Genomic DNA, 17178 nt, shown 5'->3' with positions numbered 1-17178 from the left:
CTGAGTGCAAAAATTGAGGCTCTAGCCCCTTCCAGAGCTGAGATTTCGAAACTCAAAAATTCGGCCCGAAAAAAAAACGACAGTGGTACCCCTTACGTTTTTGTTTTTTTTGGGCGAAAAATTAAGTTTCTCCAATCTTCCCAAAACTCTGGATTCTGATAGAGGGCCATGAGACTTAGACCTGAGTGCAAAAATGGAGGCTCTAGCCCCTTCCAGAGCTGAGATATCGAAACTCAAAAATTCGGCCCGAAAAAAAAACGACAGTGGTACCCCTTACGTTTTTTTTTTCGGGCGAAAAATTAAGTTTCTCCAATCTTCCCAAAACTCTGGATTCTGATAGAGGGCCATGAGACTTAGACCTGAGTGCAAAAATGGAGGCTCTAGCCCCTTCCAGAGCTGAGATATCGAAACTCAAAATTTCGGTCCGAAAAAAAAAACGACAGTGGTACCCCTTACGTTTTTTTTTTTCGGGCGAAAAATTAAGTTTCTCCAATCTTCCCAAAACTCTGGATTCTGATAGAGGGCCATGAGACTTAGACCTGAGTGCAAAAATGGAGGCTGTAGCCCCTTCCAGAGCTGAGATATCGAAACTCAAAAATTCGTCCCGAAAAAAAAACAACAGTGGTACCCCTTACGTTTTTTTTTTCTTGCGAAAAATTAAGTTTCTCCAATCTTCCCAAAACTCTGGATTCTGATAGAGGACCATGAGACTTAGACATGAGTGCAAAAATGGAGGCTCTAGCCCCTTCCAGAGCTGAGATATATCGAAACTCAAAAATTCGGCCCGAAAAAAAAAAAACGACAGTGGTACCCCTTACGTTTTTTTTTTTCGGGCGAAAAATTAAGTTTCTCCAATCTTCCCAAAACTCTGGATTCTGATAGAGGGCCATGAGACTTAGACATGAGTGCAAAAATGGAGGCTCTAGCCCCTTACAAAGCTGAGATATCGAAACTCAAAAATTCGGCCCGAAAAAAAAAATGACAGTGGTACCCCTTACGTTTTTTTTTTTCGGGCGAAAAATATAGTTTCTCCAATCTTCCCAAAACTCTGGATTCTGATAGAGGGCCATGAGACTTAGACCTGAGTGCAAAAATGGAGGCTCTAGCCCCTTCCAAAGCTGAGATATCGAAACTCAAAAATTCGTCCCGAAAAAAAAACGACACTGGTACCCCTTACGTTTTTTTTTTCTTGCGAAAAATTAAGTTTCTCCAATCTTCCCAAAACTCTGGATTCTGATAGAGGACCATGAGACTTAGACATGAGTGCAAAAATGGAGGCTCTAGCCCCTTCCAGAGCTGAGATATATCGAAACTCAAAAATTCGGCCCGAAAAAAAAAAAACGACAGTGGTACCCCTTACGTTTTTTTTTTTCGGGCGAAAAATTAAGTTTCTCCAATCTTCCCAAAACTCTGGATTCTGATAGAGGGCCATGAGACTTAGACATGAGTGCAAAAATGGAGGCTCTAGCCCCTTCCAAAGCTGAGATATCGAAACTCAAAAATTCGGCCCGAAAAAAAAAAATGACAGTGGTACCCCTTACGTTTTTTTTTTTCGGGCGAAAAATTAAGTTTCTCCAATCTTCCCAAAACTCTGGATTCTGATAGAGGGCCATGAGACTTAGACCTGAGTGCAAAAATGGAGGCTCTAGCCCCTTCCAGAGCTGAGATATCAAAACTCAAAAATTCGGCCCGAAAAAAAAAACGACAGTGGTACCCCTTACGTTTTTTTTTTTTGGGCGAAAAATTAAGTTTCTCCAATCTTCCCAAAACTCTGGATTCTGATAGAGGGCCATGAGACTTAGACCTGAGTGCAAAAATGGAGGCTCTAGCCCCTTCCAGAGCTGAGATATCGAAACTCAAAAAAGAAAAAAAAAAACGACAGTGGCACCCCTTACGTTTTTTTTTTTCGGGCGAAAAATTAAGTTTCTCCAATCTTCCCAAAACTCTGGATTCTGATAGAGGGCCATGAGACTTAGACCTGAGTGCAAAAATGGAGGCTCTAGCCCCTTCCAGAGCTGAGATATCAAAACTCAAAAATTCGGTCCGAAAAAAAAAACGACAGTGGTACCCCTTACGTTTTTTTTTTTTTCGGGCGACAAATTAAGTTTCTCCAATCTTCCCAAAACTCTGGATTCTGATAGAGGGCCATGAGACTTAGACCTGAGTGCAAAAATGGAGGCTCTAGCCCCTTCCAGAGCTGAGATATCGAAACTCAAAAATTCCGCCCGAAAAAAAACGACAGTGGTACCCCTTACGTTTTTTTTTTTCGGGCGAAAAATTAAGTTTCTCCAATCTTCCCAAAACTCTGGATTCTGATAGAGGGCCATGAGACTTAGACCTGAGTGCAAAAATGGAGGCTCTAGACCCTTCCAGAGCTGAGATATCGAAACTCAAAAATTCGGCCTGAAAAAAAAAACGACAGTGGTACCCCTTACGTTTTTTTTTGGTTTTTTTTGGGCGAAAAATTAAGTTTCTCCAATCTTCCCAAAACTCTGGATTCTGATAGAGGGCCATGAGACTTAGACCTGAGTGCAAAAATGGAGGCTCTAGCCCCTTCCAGAGCTGAGATATCGAAACTCAAAAATTCGGCCCGAAAAAAAAACGACAGTGGTACCCCTTACGTTTTTTTTTTTCTTGCAAAAAAATAAAGTTTCTCCAATCTTCCCAAAACTCTGGATTCTGATAGAGGGCCATGAGACTTAGACCTGAGTGCTAAAATGGAGGCTCTAGCCCCTTCCAGAGCTGAGATATCGAAACTCAAAAATTCGTCCCGAAAAAAAAACGACAGTGGTACCCCTTACGTTTTTTTTTTTTCGGGCGAAAAATTAAGTTTCTCCAATCTTCCCAAAACTCTGGATTCTGATAGAGGGCCATGAGACTTAGACCTGAGTGCAAAAATGGAGGCTCTAGCCCCTTCCAGAGCTAAGATATCGAAACTCAAAAATTCGGCCTGAAAAAAAAACGACAGTGGTACCCCTTACGTTTTTTTTTGTTTTTTTTTTGGGCGAAAAATTAAGTTTCTCCAATCTTCCCAAAACTCTGGATTCTGATAGAGGGCCATGAGACTTAGACCTGAGTGCAAAAATGGAGGCTCTAGCCCCTTCCAGAGCTGAACCCAAAAAAAAAACCAAAAAAAAACGTAAGGGGTACCACTGTCGTTTTTTTTTCAGGCCGAATTTTTGAGTTTTTGCACTCAGAATCCAGAGTTTTGGGAAGATTGGAGAAACTTAATTTTTCGCCCGAAAAAAAAAAAAATACGTAAGGGGTACCACTGTCGGTTTTTTTTCGGGCCGAATTTTTGAGTTTCGATATCTCAGCTCTGGAAGGGGCTAGAGCCTCCATTTTTGCACTCAGGTCTAAGTCTCATGGCCCTCTATCAGAATCCAGAGTTTTGGGAAGATTGGAGAAACTTAATTTTTCGCCCAAAAAAAAAAAACGTAAGGGGTACCACTGTCGTTTTTTTTTTCAGGCCGAATTTTTGAGTTTCGATATCTCAGCTCTGGAAGGGGCTAGAGCCTCCATTTTTGCACTCAGGTCTAAGTCTCATGGTCCTCTATCAGAATCCAGAGTTTTGGGAAGATTGGAGAAACTTAATTTTTCGCCCGAAAAAAAAAACGTAAGGGGTACCACTGTCGTTTTTTTTTTCGGACCGAATTTTTGAGTTTCGATATCTCAGCTCTGGAAGGGGCTAGAGCCTCCATTTTTGCACTCAGGTCTAAGTCTCATGGCCCTCTATCAGAATCCAGAGTTTTGGGAAGATTGGAGAAACTTAATTTTTCGCCCAAAAAAAAAAAAAAAAACGTAAGGGGTACCACTGTCGTTTTTTTTTTCGGGCCGAATTTTTGAGTTTCGATATCTCAGCTCTGGAAGGGGCTAGAGCCTCCATTTTTGCACTCAGGTCTAAGTCTCATGGCCCTCTTTCAGAATCCAGAGTTTTGGGAAGATTGGAGAAACTTAATTTTTCGCCCGAAAAAAAAAAAACGTAAGGGGTACCACTGTCGTTTTTTTTTTCGGGCCGAATTTTTGAGTTTTGATATCTCAGCTCTGGAAGGGGCTAGAGCCTCCATTTTTGCACTCAGGTCTAAGTCTCATGGCCCTCTATCAGAATCCAGAGTTTTGGGAAGATTGGAGAAACTTAATTTTTCGCCCAAAAAAAAAAAAAAACGTAAGGGGTACCACTGTCGTTTTTTTTTTCGGACCGAATTTGTGAGTTTCGATATCTCAGCTCTGGAAGGGGCTAGAGCCTCCATTTTTGCACTCAGGTCTAAGTCTCATGGCCCTCTATCAGAATCCAGAGTTTTGGGAAGATTGGAGAAACTTAATTTTTCGCCAAAAAAAAAAACAAAAAACGTAAGGGGTACCACTGTCATTTTTTTTTTCAGGCAGAATTTTTGAGTTTCGATATCTCAGCTCTGGAAGGGGCTAGAGCCTCCATTTTTGCACTCAGGTCTAAGTCTCATGGCCCTCTATCAGAATCCAGAGTTTTGGGAAGATTGGAGAAACTTAATTTTTCGCCCGAAAAAAAAAAAAACGTAAGGGGTACCACTGTCGTTTTTTTTTTCGGGCCGAATTTTTGAGTTTTGATATCTCAGCTCTGGAAGGGGCTAGAGCCTCCATTTTTGCACTCAGGTCTAAGTCTCATGGCCCTCTATCAGAATCCAGAGTTTTGGGAAGATTGGAGAAACTTAATTTTTCGCAAGAAAAAAAAAATACGTAAGGGGTACCACTGTCGTTTTTTTTTCGGGCCGAATTTTTGAGTTTCGATATCTCAGCTCTGGAAGGGGCTAGAGCCTCCATTTTTGCACTCAGGTCTAAGTCTCATGGCCCTCTATCAGAATCCAGAGTTTTGGGAAGATTGGAGAAACTTAATTTTTCGCTCAAAAAAACCCAAAAAAAACGTAAGGGGTACCACTGTCGTTTTTTTTTCGGGCCGAATTTTTGAGTTTCGATATCTCAGCTCTGGAAGGGGCTAGAGCCTCCATTTTTGCACTCAGGTCTAAGTCTCATGGCCCTCTATCAGAATCCAGAGTTTTGGGAAGATTGGAGAAACTTAATTTTTCGCCCGAAAAAAAAAAACGTAAGGGGTACCACTGTCGTTTTTTTTTCGGGCCGAATTTTTGAGTTTCCATATCTCAGCTCTGGAAGGGGCTAGAGCCTCCATTTTTGCACTCAGGTCTAAGTCTCACGGCCCTCTATCAGAATCCAGAGTTTTGGGAAGATTGGAAAAATTAAGTTTCTCCAATCTTCCCAAAACTATGGATTCTGATAGAGGGCCATGAGACTTAGACCTGAGTGCAAAAATGGAGGCTCTAGCCCCTTCCAGAGCTGAGATATCAAAACTCAAAAATTCGGCCCGAAAAAAAAACGACAGTGGTACCCCTTACGTTTTTTGTTTTTTTTTGGCGAAAAATTAAGTTTCTCCAATCTTCCCAAAACTCTGGATTCTGGTAGAGGGCCATGAGACTTAGACCTGAGTGCAAAAATGGAGGCTCTAGCCTCTTCCAGAGCTGAGATATCAAAACTCAAAAATTCGGCCCGAAAAAAAAACGACAGTGGTACCCCTTACGGTTTTTTTTTCGGGCGAAAAATTAAGTTTCTCCAATCTTCCCAAAACTCTGGATTCTGATAGAGGGCCATGAGACTTAGACCTGAGTGCAAAAATGGAGGCTCTAGCCCCTTCCAGAGCTGAGATATCGAAACTCAAAAATTCGGCCCGAAAAAAAAACGACAGTGGTACCCCTTACGTGTTTTTTTTTCTTGCGAAAAATTAAGTTTCTCCAATCTTCCCAAAACTCTGGATTCTGATAGAGGGCCATGAGACTTAGACCTGAGTGCAAAAATGGAGGCTCTAGCCCCTTCCAGAGCTGAGATATCGAAACTCAAAAATTCGGCCCGAAAAAAAACCGACAGTGGTACCCCTTACGTTTTTTTTTTCGGGCGAAAAATTAATTTTCTCCAATCTTCCCAAAACTCTGGATTCTGATAGAGGGCCATGAGACTTAGACCTGAGTGCAAAAATGGAGGCTCTAGCCCCTTCCAGAGCTGAGATATCGAAACTCAAAAATTCGGCCCGAAAAAAAAAACGACAGTGGTACCCCTTACGTTTTTTTTTTTTTTGGGCGAAAAATTAAGTTTCTCCAATCTTCCCAAAACTCTGGATTCTGATAGAGGGCCGTGAGACTTAGACCTGAGTGCAAAAATGGAGGCTCTAGCCCCTTCCAGAGCTGAGATATGGAAACTCAAAAATTCGGCCCGAAAAAAAAACGACAGTGGTACCCCTTACGTTTTTTTTTTTCGGGCGAAAAATTAAGTTTCTCCAATCTTCCCAAAACTCTGGATTCTGATAGAGGGCCATGAGACTTAGACCTGAGTGCAAAAATGGAGGCTCTAGCCCCTTCCAGAGCTGAGATATCGAAACTCAAAAATTCGGCCCGAAAAAAAAACGACAGTGGTACCCCTTACGTTTTTTTTGGGTTTTTTTGAGCGAAAAATTAAGTTTCTCCAATCTTCCCAAAACTCTGGATTCTGATAGAGGGCCATGAGACTTAGACCTGAGTGCAAAAATGGAGGCTCTAGCCCCTTCCAGAGCTGAGATATCGAAACTCAAAAATTCGGCCCGAAAAAAAAACGACAGTGGTACCCCTTACGTATTTTTTTTTTCTTGCGAAAAATTAAGTTTCTCCAATCTTCCCAAAACTCTGGATTCTGATAGAGGGCCATGAGACTTAGACCTGAGTGCAAAAATGGAGGCTCTAGCCCCTTCCAGAGCTGAGATATCAAAACTCAAAAATTCGGCCCGAAAAAAAAAACGACAGTGGTACCCCTTACGTTTTTTTTTTTTCGGGCGAAAAATTAAGTTTCTCCAATCTTCCCAAAACTCTGGATTCTGATAGAGGGCCATGAGACTTAGACCTGAGTGCAAAAATGGAGGCTCTAGCCCCTTCCAGAGCTGAGATATCGAAACTCAAAAATTCTGCCTGAAAAAAAAAACGACAGTGGTACCCCTTACGTTTTTTTTTTTTCGGGCAAAAAATTAAGTTTCTCCAATCTTCCCAAAACTCTGGATTCTGATAGAGGGCCATGAGACTTAGACCTGAGTGCAAAAATGGAGGCTCTAGCCCCTTCCAGAGCTGAGATATCGAAACTCAAAAATTCGGCCTGAAAAAAAAACGACAGTGGTACCCCTTACGTTTTTTTTTTTCGGGCGAAAAATTAAGTTTCTCCAATCTTCCCAAAACTCTGGATTCTGATAGAGGACCATGAGACTTAGACCTGAGTGCAAAAATGGAGGCTCTAGCCCCTTCCAGAGCTGAGATATCGAAACTCAAAAATTCGGCCCGAAAAAAAAAACGACAGTGGTACCCCTTACGTTTTTTTTTTTTCGGGCGAAAAATTAAGTTTCTCCAATCTTCCCAAAACTCTGGATTCTGATAGAGGGCCATGAGACTTAGACCTGAGTGCAAAAATGGAGGCTCTAGCCCCTTCCAGAGCTGAGATATCGAAACTCAAAAATTCCGCCCGAAAAAAAAACGACAGTGGTACCCCTTACGTTTTTTTTTTTTCGGGCGAAAAATTAAGTTTCTCCAATCTTCCCAAAACTCTGGATTCTGATAGAGGGCCATGAGACTTAGACCTGAGTGCAAAAATGGAGGCTCTAGACCCTTCCAGAGCTGAGATATCGAAACTCAAAAATTCGGCCTGAAAAAAAAAAACGACAGTGGTACCCCTTACGTATTTTTTTTTTCTTGCGAAAAATTAAGTTTCTCCAATCTTCCCAAAACTCTGGATTCTGATAGAGGGCCATGAGACTTAGACCTGAGTGCAAAAATGGAGGCTCTAGCCCCTTCCAGAGCTGAGATATCGAAACTCAAAAATTCGGCCCGAAAAAAAAACGACAGTGGTACCCCTTACGTTTTTTTTTTTTTGGGCGAAAAATTAAGTTTCTCCAATCTTCCCAAAACTCTGGATTCTGATAGAGGGCCATGAGACTTAGACCTGAGTGCAAAAATGGAGGCTCTAGCCCCTTCCAGAGCTGAGATATCGAAACTCAAAAATTCGGCCCGAAAAAAAAACGACAGTGGTACCCCTTACGTTTTTTTTTTCGGGCGAAAAATTAAGTTTCTCCAATCTTCCCAAAACTCTGGATTCTGATAGAGGGCCATGAGACTTAGACCTGAGTGCAAAAATGTAGGCTCTAGCCCCTTCCAGAGCTGAGATATCTAAACTCAAAAATTCGGCCCGAAAAAAAAACGACAGTGGTACCCCTTACGTTTTTTTTTTGGGCGAAAAATTAAGTTTCTCCAATCTTCCCAAAACTCTGGATTCTGATAGAGGGCCATGAGACTTAGACCTGAGTGCAAAAATGGAGGCTCTAGCCCCTTCCAGAGCTGAGATATCGAAACTCAAAAATTCGGCCGGAAAAAAAAACGACAGTGGTACCCCTTACGTATTTTTTTTTTCTTGCGAAAAATTAAGTTTCTCCAATCTTCCCAAAACTCTGGATTCTGATAGAGGGCCATGAGACTTAGACCTGAGTGCAAAAATGGAGGCTCTAGCCCCTTCCAGAGCTGAGATATCGAAACTCAAAAATTCGGCCCGAAAAAAAAAACGACAGTGGTACCCCTTACGTTTTTTTTTTTTCGGGCGAAAAATTAAGTTTCTCCAATCTTCCCAAAACTCTGGATTCTGATAGAGGGCCATGAGACTTAGACCTGAGTGCAAAAATGGAGGCTCTAGCCCCTTCCAGAGCTGAGATATCGAAACTCAAAAATTCGGCCGGAAAAAAAAACGACAGTGGTACCACTTACGTATTTTTTTTTTTTTGGCGAAAAATTAAGTTTCTCCAATCTTCCCAAAACTCTGGATTCTGATAGAGGGCCATGAGACTTAGACCTGAGTGTAAAAATGGAGGCTCTAGCCCCTTCCAGAGCTGAGATATCGAAACTCAAAAATTCGGCCCGAAAAAAAAACGACAGTGGTACCACTTACGTATTTTTTTTTTTTTGGCGAAAAATTAAGTTTCTCCAATCTTCCCAAAACTCTGGATTCTGATAGAGGGCCATGAGACTTAGACCTGAGTGCAAAAATGGAGGCTCTAGCCCCTTCCAGAGCTGAGATATCGAAACTCAAAAATTCGGCCCGAAAAAAAAACGACAGTGGTACCCCTTACGTTTTTTTTTTTTTGGGCGAAAAATTAAGTTTCTCCAATCTTCCCAAAACTCTGGATTCTGATAGAGGGCCATGAGACTTAGACCTGAGTGCAAAAATGGAGGCTCTAGCCCCTTCCAGAGCTGAGATATCGAAACTCAAAAATTCGGCCCGAAAAAAAACGACAGTGGTACCCCTTACGTTTTTTTTTTCGGGCGAAAAATTAAGTTTCTCCAATCTTCCCAAAACTCTGGATTCTGATAGAGGGCCATGAGACTTAGACCTGAGTGCAAAAATGTAGGCTCTTGCCCCTTCCAGAGCTGAGATATATAAACTCAAAAATTCGGCCCGAAAAAAAAAACGACAGTGGTACCCCTTACGTTTTTTTTGGGTTTTTTTGGGCGAAAAATTAAGTTTCTCCAATCTTCCCAAAACTCTGGATTCTGATAGAGGGCCATGAGACTTAGACCTGAGTGCAAAAATGGAGGCTCTAGCCCCTTCCAGAGCTGAGATATCGAAACTCAAAAATTCGGCCCGAAAAAAAAACGACAGTGGTACCCCTTACGTTTTTTTTTTTTCGGGCGAAAAATTAAGTTTCTCCAATCTTCCCAAAACTCTGGATTCTGATAGAGGGCCATGAGACTTAGACCTGAGTGCAAAAATGGAGGCTCTAGCCCCTTCCAGAGCTGAGATATCGAAACTCAAAAATTCGGTCCGAAAAAAAAAACGACAGTGGTACCCCTTACGTTTTTTTTTTTTCGGGCGAAAAATTAAGTTTCTCCAATCTTCCCAAAACTCTGGATTCTGATAGAGGGCCATGAGACTTAGACCTGAGTGCAAAAATGGAGGCTCTAGCCCCTTCCAGAGCTGAGATATCGAAACTCAAAAATTCGGCCCGATAAAAAAAAACGACAGTGGTACACCTTACGTTTTTTTTTTTTGGGGCGAAAAATTAAGTTTCTCCAATCTTCCCAAAACTCTGGATTCTGATAGAGGGCCATGAGACTTAGACCTGAGTGCAAAAATGGAGGCTCTAGCCCCTTCCAGAGCTGAGATATCGAAACTCAAAAATTCTGCCTGAAAATAAAAAACGACAGTGGTACCCCTTACGTTTTTTGTTTTTTTTTTGGCGAAAAATTAAGTTTCTCCAATCTTCCCAAAACTCTGGATTCTGATAGAGGGCCATGAGACTTAGATCTGAGTGCAAAAACGGAGGCTCTAGCCCCTTCCAGAGCTGAGATATCGAAACTCAAAAATTCGGTCCGAAAAAAAAAACGACAGTGGTACCCCTTACGTTTTTTTTTTTTTTTTGGGCGAAAAATTAAGTTTCTCCAATCTTCCCAAAACTCTGGATTCTGATAGAGGGCCATGAGACTTAGACCTGAGTGCAAAAATGGAGGCTCTAGCCCCTTCCAGAGCTGAGATATCGAAACTCAAAAATTCGGTCCGAAAAAAAAAACGACAGTGGTACCCCTTACGTTTTTTTTTTTTTGGGCGAAAAATTAAGTTTCTCCAATCTTCCCAAAACTCTGGATTCTGATAGAGGGCCATGAGACTTAGACCTGAGTGCAAAAATTGAGGCTCTAGCCCCTTCCAGAGCTGAGATATCGAAACTCAAAATTTCGGCCCGAAAAAAAAAACGACAGTGGTACCCCTTACGTTTTTTTTTTTTTGGGTGAAAAATTAAGTTTCTCCAATCTTCCCAAAACTCTGGATTCTGATAGAGGGCCATGAGACTTAGACCTGAGTGCAAAAATGGAGGCTCTAGCCCCTTCCAGAGCTGAGATATCGAAACTCAAAAATTCGGCCCGAAAAAAAAAAACGACAGTGGTACCCCTTACGTTTTTTTTTTTTGGGCGAAAAATTAAGTTTCTCCAATCTTCCCAAAACTCTGGATTCTGATAGAGGGCCATGAGACTTAGACCTGAGTGCAAAAATGGAGGCTCTAGCCCCTTCCAGAGCTGAGATATCGAAACTCAAAAATTCGGCCCGAAAAAAAACGACAGTGGTACCCCTTACGTTTTTTTTATTTTTCGGGCGAAAAATTAAGTTTCTCCAATCTTCCCAAAACTCTGTATTCTGATAGAGGGACATGAGACTTAGACCTGAGTGCAAAAATGGAGGCTCTAGACCCTTCCAGAGCTGAGATATCGAAACTCAAAAATTCGGTCCAAAAAAAAAAACGACAGTGGTACCCCTTACGTTTTTTTTTTTCGGGCGAAAAATTAAGTTTCTCCAATCTTCCCAAAACTCTGGATTCTGATAGAGGGCCATGAGACTTAGACCTGAGTGCAAAAATGGAGGCTCTAGCCCCTTCCAGAGCTGAGATATCGAAACTCAAAAATTCGGCCCGATAAAAAAAAACGACAGTGGTACACCTTATGTTTTTTTTTTTTGGGGCGAAAAATTAAGTTTCTCCAATCTTCCCAAAACTCTGGATTCTGATAGAGGGCCATGAGACTTAGACCTGAGTGCAAAAATGGAGGCTCTAGCCCCTTCCAGAGCTGAGATATCGAAACTCAAAAATTCTGCCTGAAAATAAAAAACGACAGTGGTACCCCTTACGTTTTTTGTTTTTTTTTTTGCAAAAAATTAAGTTTCTCCAATCTTCCCAAAACTCTGGATTCTGATAGAGGGCCATGAGACTTAGATCTGAGTGCAAAAACGGAGGCTCTAGCCCCTTCCAGAGCTGAGATATCGAAACTCAAAAATTCGGTCCGAAAAAAAAAACGACAGTGGTACCCCTTACGTTTTTTTTTTTTTTTTTGGGCGAAAAATTAAGTTTCTCCAATCTTCCCAAAACTCTGGATTCTGATAGAGGGCCATGAGACTTAGACCTGAGTGCAAAAATGGAGGCTCTAGCCCCTTCCAGAGCTGAGATATCGAAACTCAAAAATTCGGTCCGAAAAAAAAAAACGACAGTGGTACCCCTTACGTTTTTTTTTTTTTTTTGGGCGAAAAATTAAGTTTCTCCAATCTTCCCAAAACTCTGGATTCTGATAGAGGGCCATGAGACTTAGACCTGAGTGCAAAAATTGAGGCTCTAGCCCCTTCCAGAGCTGAGATATCGAAACTCAAAATTTCGGCCCGAAAAAAAAAACGACAGTGGTACCCCTTACGTTTTTTTTTTTTGGGCGAAAAATTAAGTTTCTCCAATCTTCCCAAAACTCTGGATTCTGATAGAGGGCCATGAGACTTAGACCTGAGTGCAAAAATGGAGGCTCTAGCCCCTTCCAGAGCTGAGATATCGAAACTCAAAAATTCGGCCCGAAAAAAAACGACAGTGGTACCCCTTACGTTTTTTTTATTTTTCGGGCGAAAAATTAAGTTTCTCCAATCTTCCCAAAACTCTGTATTCTGATAGAGGGACATGAGACTTAGACCTGAGTGCAAAAATGGAGGCTCTAGACCCTTCCAGAGCTGAGATATCGAAACTCAAAAATTCGGCCTGAAAAAAAAACGACAGTGGTACCCCTTACGTTTTTTTTTTTTTTTTTGGGCGAAAAATTAAGTTTCTCCAATCTTCCCAAAACTCTGGATTCTGATAGGGGGCCATGAGACTTAGACCTGAGTGCAAAAATGGAGGCTCTAGCCCCTTCCAGAGCTGAGATATCGAAACTCAAAAATTCGGCCCGAAAAAAAAAACGACAGTGGTACCCCTTACGTATTTTTTTTTCTTGCGAAAAATTAAGTTTCTCCAATCTTCCCAAAACTCTGGATTCTGATAGAGGCCCATGAGACTTAGACCTGAGTGCAAAAATGGAGGCTTTAGCCCCTTCCAGAGCTGAGATATCGAAACTCAAAAATTCGGCCCGAAAAAAAAACGACAGTGGTACCCCTTACGTTTGTTTTTTTTTCGGGCGAAAAATTAAGTTTCTCCAATCTTCCCAAAACTCTGGATTCTGATAGAGGGCCATGAGACTTAGACCTGAGTGCAAAAATGGAGGCTCTAGCCCCTTCCAGAGCTGAGATATCGAAACTCAAAAATTCGGCCCGAAAAAAAAAACGACAGTGGTACCCCTTTTGTATTTTTTTTTTCTTGCGAAAAATTAAGTTTCTCCAATCTTCCCAAAACTCTGGATTCTGATAGAGGGCCATGAGACTTAGACCTGAGTGCAAAAATGGAGGCTCTAGCCCCTTCCAGAGCTGAGATATCAAAACTCAAAAATTCGGCCCGAAAAAGAAAAACGACAGTGATACCCCTTACGTTTTTTTTTTTCGGGCGAAAAATTAAGTTTCTCCAATCTTCCCAAAACTCTGGATTCTGATAGAGGGCCATGAGACTTAGACCTGAGTGCAAAAATGGAGGCTCTAGCCCCTTCCAGAGCTGAGATATCGAAACTCAAAAATTCGGTCCGAAAAAAAAAACCGACAGTGGTACCCCTTACGTATTTTTTTTTCGGGCGAAAAATTAAGTTTCTCCAATCTTCCCAAAACTCTGGATTCTGATAGAGGGCCATGAGACTTAGACCTGAGTGCAAAAATGGAGGCTCTAGCCCCTTCCAGAGCTGAGATATCGAAACTCAAAAATTCGGCCCGATAAAAAAAAACGACAGTGGTACCCCTTACGTTTTTTTTTTTTTGGGCGAAAAATTAAGTTTCTCCAATCTTCCCAAAACTCTGGATTCTGATAGGGGGCCATGAGACTTAGACCTGAGTGCAAAAATGGAGGCTCTAGCCCCTTCCAGAGCTGAGATATCGAAACTCAAAAATTCTGCCTGAAAAAAAAACGACAGTGGTACCCCTTACGTTTTTTGTTTTTTTTTTGGCGAAAAATTAAGTTTCTCCAATCTTCCCAAAACACTGGATTCTGATAGAGGGCCATGAGACTTAGACCTGAGTGCAAAAATGGAGGCTCTAGCCCCTTCCAGAGCTGAGATATCGAAACTCAAAAATTCGGCCCGAAAAAAAAACGACAGTGGTACCCCTTACGTTTTTTTTTTTTTGGGCGAAAAATTAAGTTTCTCCAATCTTCCCAAAACTCTGGATTCTGATAGAGGGCCATGAGACTTAGACTTGAGTGCAAAAATGGAGGCTCTAGCCCCTTCCAGAGCTGAGATATCGAAACTCAAAAATTCGGCCCGAAAAAAAACGACAGTGGTACCCCTTACGTTTTTTTTTTTTGGGCGAAAAATTAAGTTTCTCCAATCTTCCCAAAACTCTGGATTCTGATAGAGGGCCATGAGACTTAGACCTGAGTGCAAAAATGGAGGCTCTAGCCCCTTCCAGAGCTGAGATATCGAAACTCAAAAATTCGGCCCGAAAAAAAAACGACAGTGGTACCCCTTAAGTTTTTTTTTTTCGGGCGAAAAATTAAGTTTCTCCAATCTTCCCAAAACTCTGGATTCTGATAGAGGGCCATGAGACTTAGACCTGAGTGCAAAAATGGAGGCTCTAGCCCCTTCCAGAGCTGAGATATCGAAACTCAAAAATTCGGCCCGAAAAAAAAACCGACAGTGGTACCCTTTACGTATTTTTTTTTTCTTGCGAAAAATTAAGTTTCTCCAATCTTCCCAAAACTCTGGATTCTGATAGAGGGCCATGAGACTTAGACTTGAGTGCAAAAATGGAGGCTCTAGCCCCTTCCAGAGCTGAGATATCGAAACTCAAAAATTCGGCCCGAAAAAAAAACGACAGTGGTACCCCTTAAGTTTTTTTTTTTTCGGGCGAAAAATTAAGTTTCTCCAATCTTCCCAAAACTCTGGATTCTGATAGAGGGCCATGAGACTTAGACCTGAGTGCAAAAATGGAGGCTCTAGCCCCTTCCAGAGCTGAGATATCGAAACTCAAAAATTCGGCCCGAAAAAAAAACCGACAGTGGTACCCCTTACGTATTTTTTTTTTCTTGCGAAAAATTAAGTTTCTCCAATCTTCCCAAAACTCTGGATTCTGATAGAGGGCCATGAGACTTAGACCTGAGTGCAAAAATGGAGGCTCTAGCCCCTTCCAGAGCTGAGATATCGAAACTCAAAAATTCGGCCTGAAAAAAAAACGACAGTGGTACCCCTTACGTTTTTTGTTTTTTTTTTTGGCGAAAAATTAAGTTTCTCCAATCTTCCCTAAACTCTGGATTCTGATAGAGGGCCATGAGACTTAGACCTGAGTGCAAAAATGGAGGCTCTAGCCCCTTCCAGAGCTGAGATATCGAAACTCAAAAATTCGGCCCGAAAAAAAAACGACAGTGGTACCCCTTACGTTTTTTTTTCGGGCGAAAAATTAAGTTTCTCCAATCTTCCCAAAACTCTGGATTCTGATAGAGGGCCATGAGACTTAGACCTGAGTGCAAAAATGGAGGCTCTAGCCCCTTCCAGAGCTGAGATATCGAAACTCAATAATTCGGTCCGAAAAAAAAAACGACAGTGGTACCCCTTACGTTTTTTTTTTTCGGGCGAAAAATTAAGTTTCTCCAATCTTCCCAAAACTCTGGATTCTGATAGAGGGCCATGAGACTTAGACCTGAGTGCAAAAATGGAGGCTCTAGCCCCTTCCAGAGCTGAGATATCGAAACTCAAAAATTCGGCCTGAAAAAAAAACGACAGTGGTACCCCTTACGTTTTTTGTTTTTTTTTTGGCGAAAAATTAAGTTTCTCCAATCTTCCCAAAACTATGGATTCTGATAGAGGGCCATGAGACTTAGACCTGAGTGCAAAAATGGAGGCTCTAGCCCCTTCCAGAGCTGAGATATCGAAACTCAAAAATTCGGCCCGAAAAAAAAACGACAGTGGTACCCCTTACGTTTTTTTTTTTCTTGCGAAAAATTAAGTTTCTCCAATCTTCCCAAAACTCTGGATTCTGATAGAGGGCCATGAGACTTAGACCTGAGTGCAAAAATGGAGGCTCTAGCCCCTTCCAGAGCTGAGATATCAAAACTCAAAAATTCGGCCCGAAAAAAAAAAACGACAGTGGTACCCCTTACGTTTTTTTTTTTTCGGGCGAAAAATTAAGTTTCTCCAATCTTCCCAAAACTCTGAATTCTGATTGAGGGCCATGAGACTTAGACCTGAGTGCAAAAATGGAGGCTCTAGCCCCTTCCAGAGCTGAGATATCGAAACTCAAAAATTCGGTCCGAAAAAAAAAACGACAGTGGTACCCCTTACGTTTTTTTTTTCGGGCGAAAAATTAAGTTTCTCCAATCTTCCCAAAACTCTGGATTCTGATAGAGGGCCATGAGACTTAGACCTGAGTGCAAAAATGGAGGCTCTAGCCCCTTCCAGAGCTGAGATATCAAAACTCAAAAATTAGGCCCGAAAAAAAAAACGACAGTGGTACCCCTTACGTTTTTTTTTTTCGGGCGAAAAATTAAGTTTCTCCAATCTTCCCAAAACTCTGGATTCTGATAGAGGGCCATGAGACTTAGACCTGAGTGCAAAAATGGAGGCTCTAGCCCCTTCCAGAGCTGAGATATCGAAACTCAAAAATTCGGCCCGAAAAAAAACCGACAGTGGTACCCCTTACGTTTTTTTTTTCGGGCGAAAAATTAAGTTTCTCCAATCTTCCCAAAACTCTGGATTCGGATAGAGGACCATGAGACTTAGACCTGAGTGCAAAAATGGAGGCTCTAGCCCCTTCCAGAGCTGAGATATCGAAACTCAAAAATTCGGCCTGAAAAAAAAAAACGTCAGTGGTACCCCTTACGTTTTTTTTTTCGGGCGAAAAATTAAGTTTCTCCAATCTTCCCAAAACTCTGGATTCTGATAGAGGGCCATGAGACTTAGACCTGAGTGCAAAAATGGAGGCTCTAGCCCCTTCCAAAGCTGAGATATCGAAACTCAAAAATTCGGCCCGAAAAAAAAAAAACGACAGTGGTACCCCTTACGTTTTTTTTTTTTTGGGCGAAAAATTAAGTTTCTCCAATCTTCCCAAAACTCTGGATTCTGATAGAGGGCCATGAGACTTAGACCTGAGTGCAAAAATGGAGGCTCTAGTCCCTTCCAGAGCTGAGATATCGAAACTCAAAAATTCGGCCTGAAAAAAAAAACGACAGTGGTACCCCTTACGTTTTTTGTTTTTTTTTGGGCGAAAAATTAAGTT

This window comes from Pimephales promelas, chromosome 12 (genome assembly GCF_988280905.1).
Source record: "Pimephales promelas chromosome 12, fPimPro1.hap1.1, whole genome shotgun sequence".
Taxonomy (NCBI): domain Eukaryota; kingdom Metazoa; phylum Chordata; class Actinopteri; order Cypriniformes; family Leuciscidae; genus Pimephales; species Pimephales promelas.
This window is presented reverse-complemented; position numbering follows the sequence as displayed.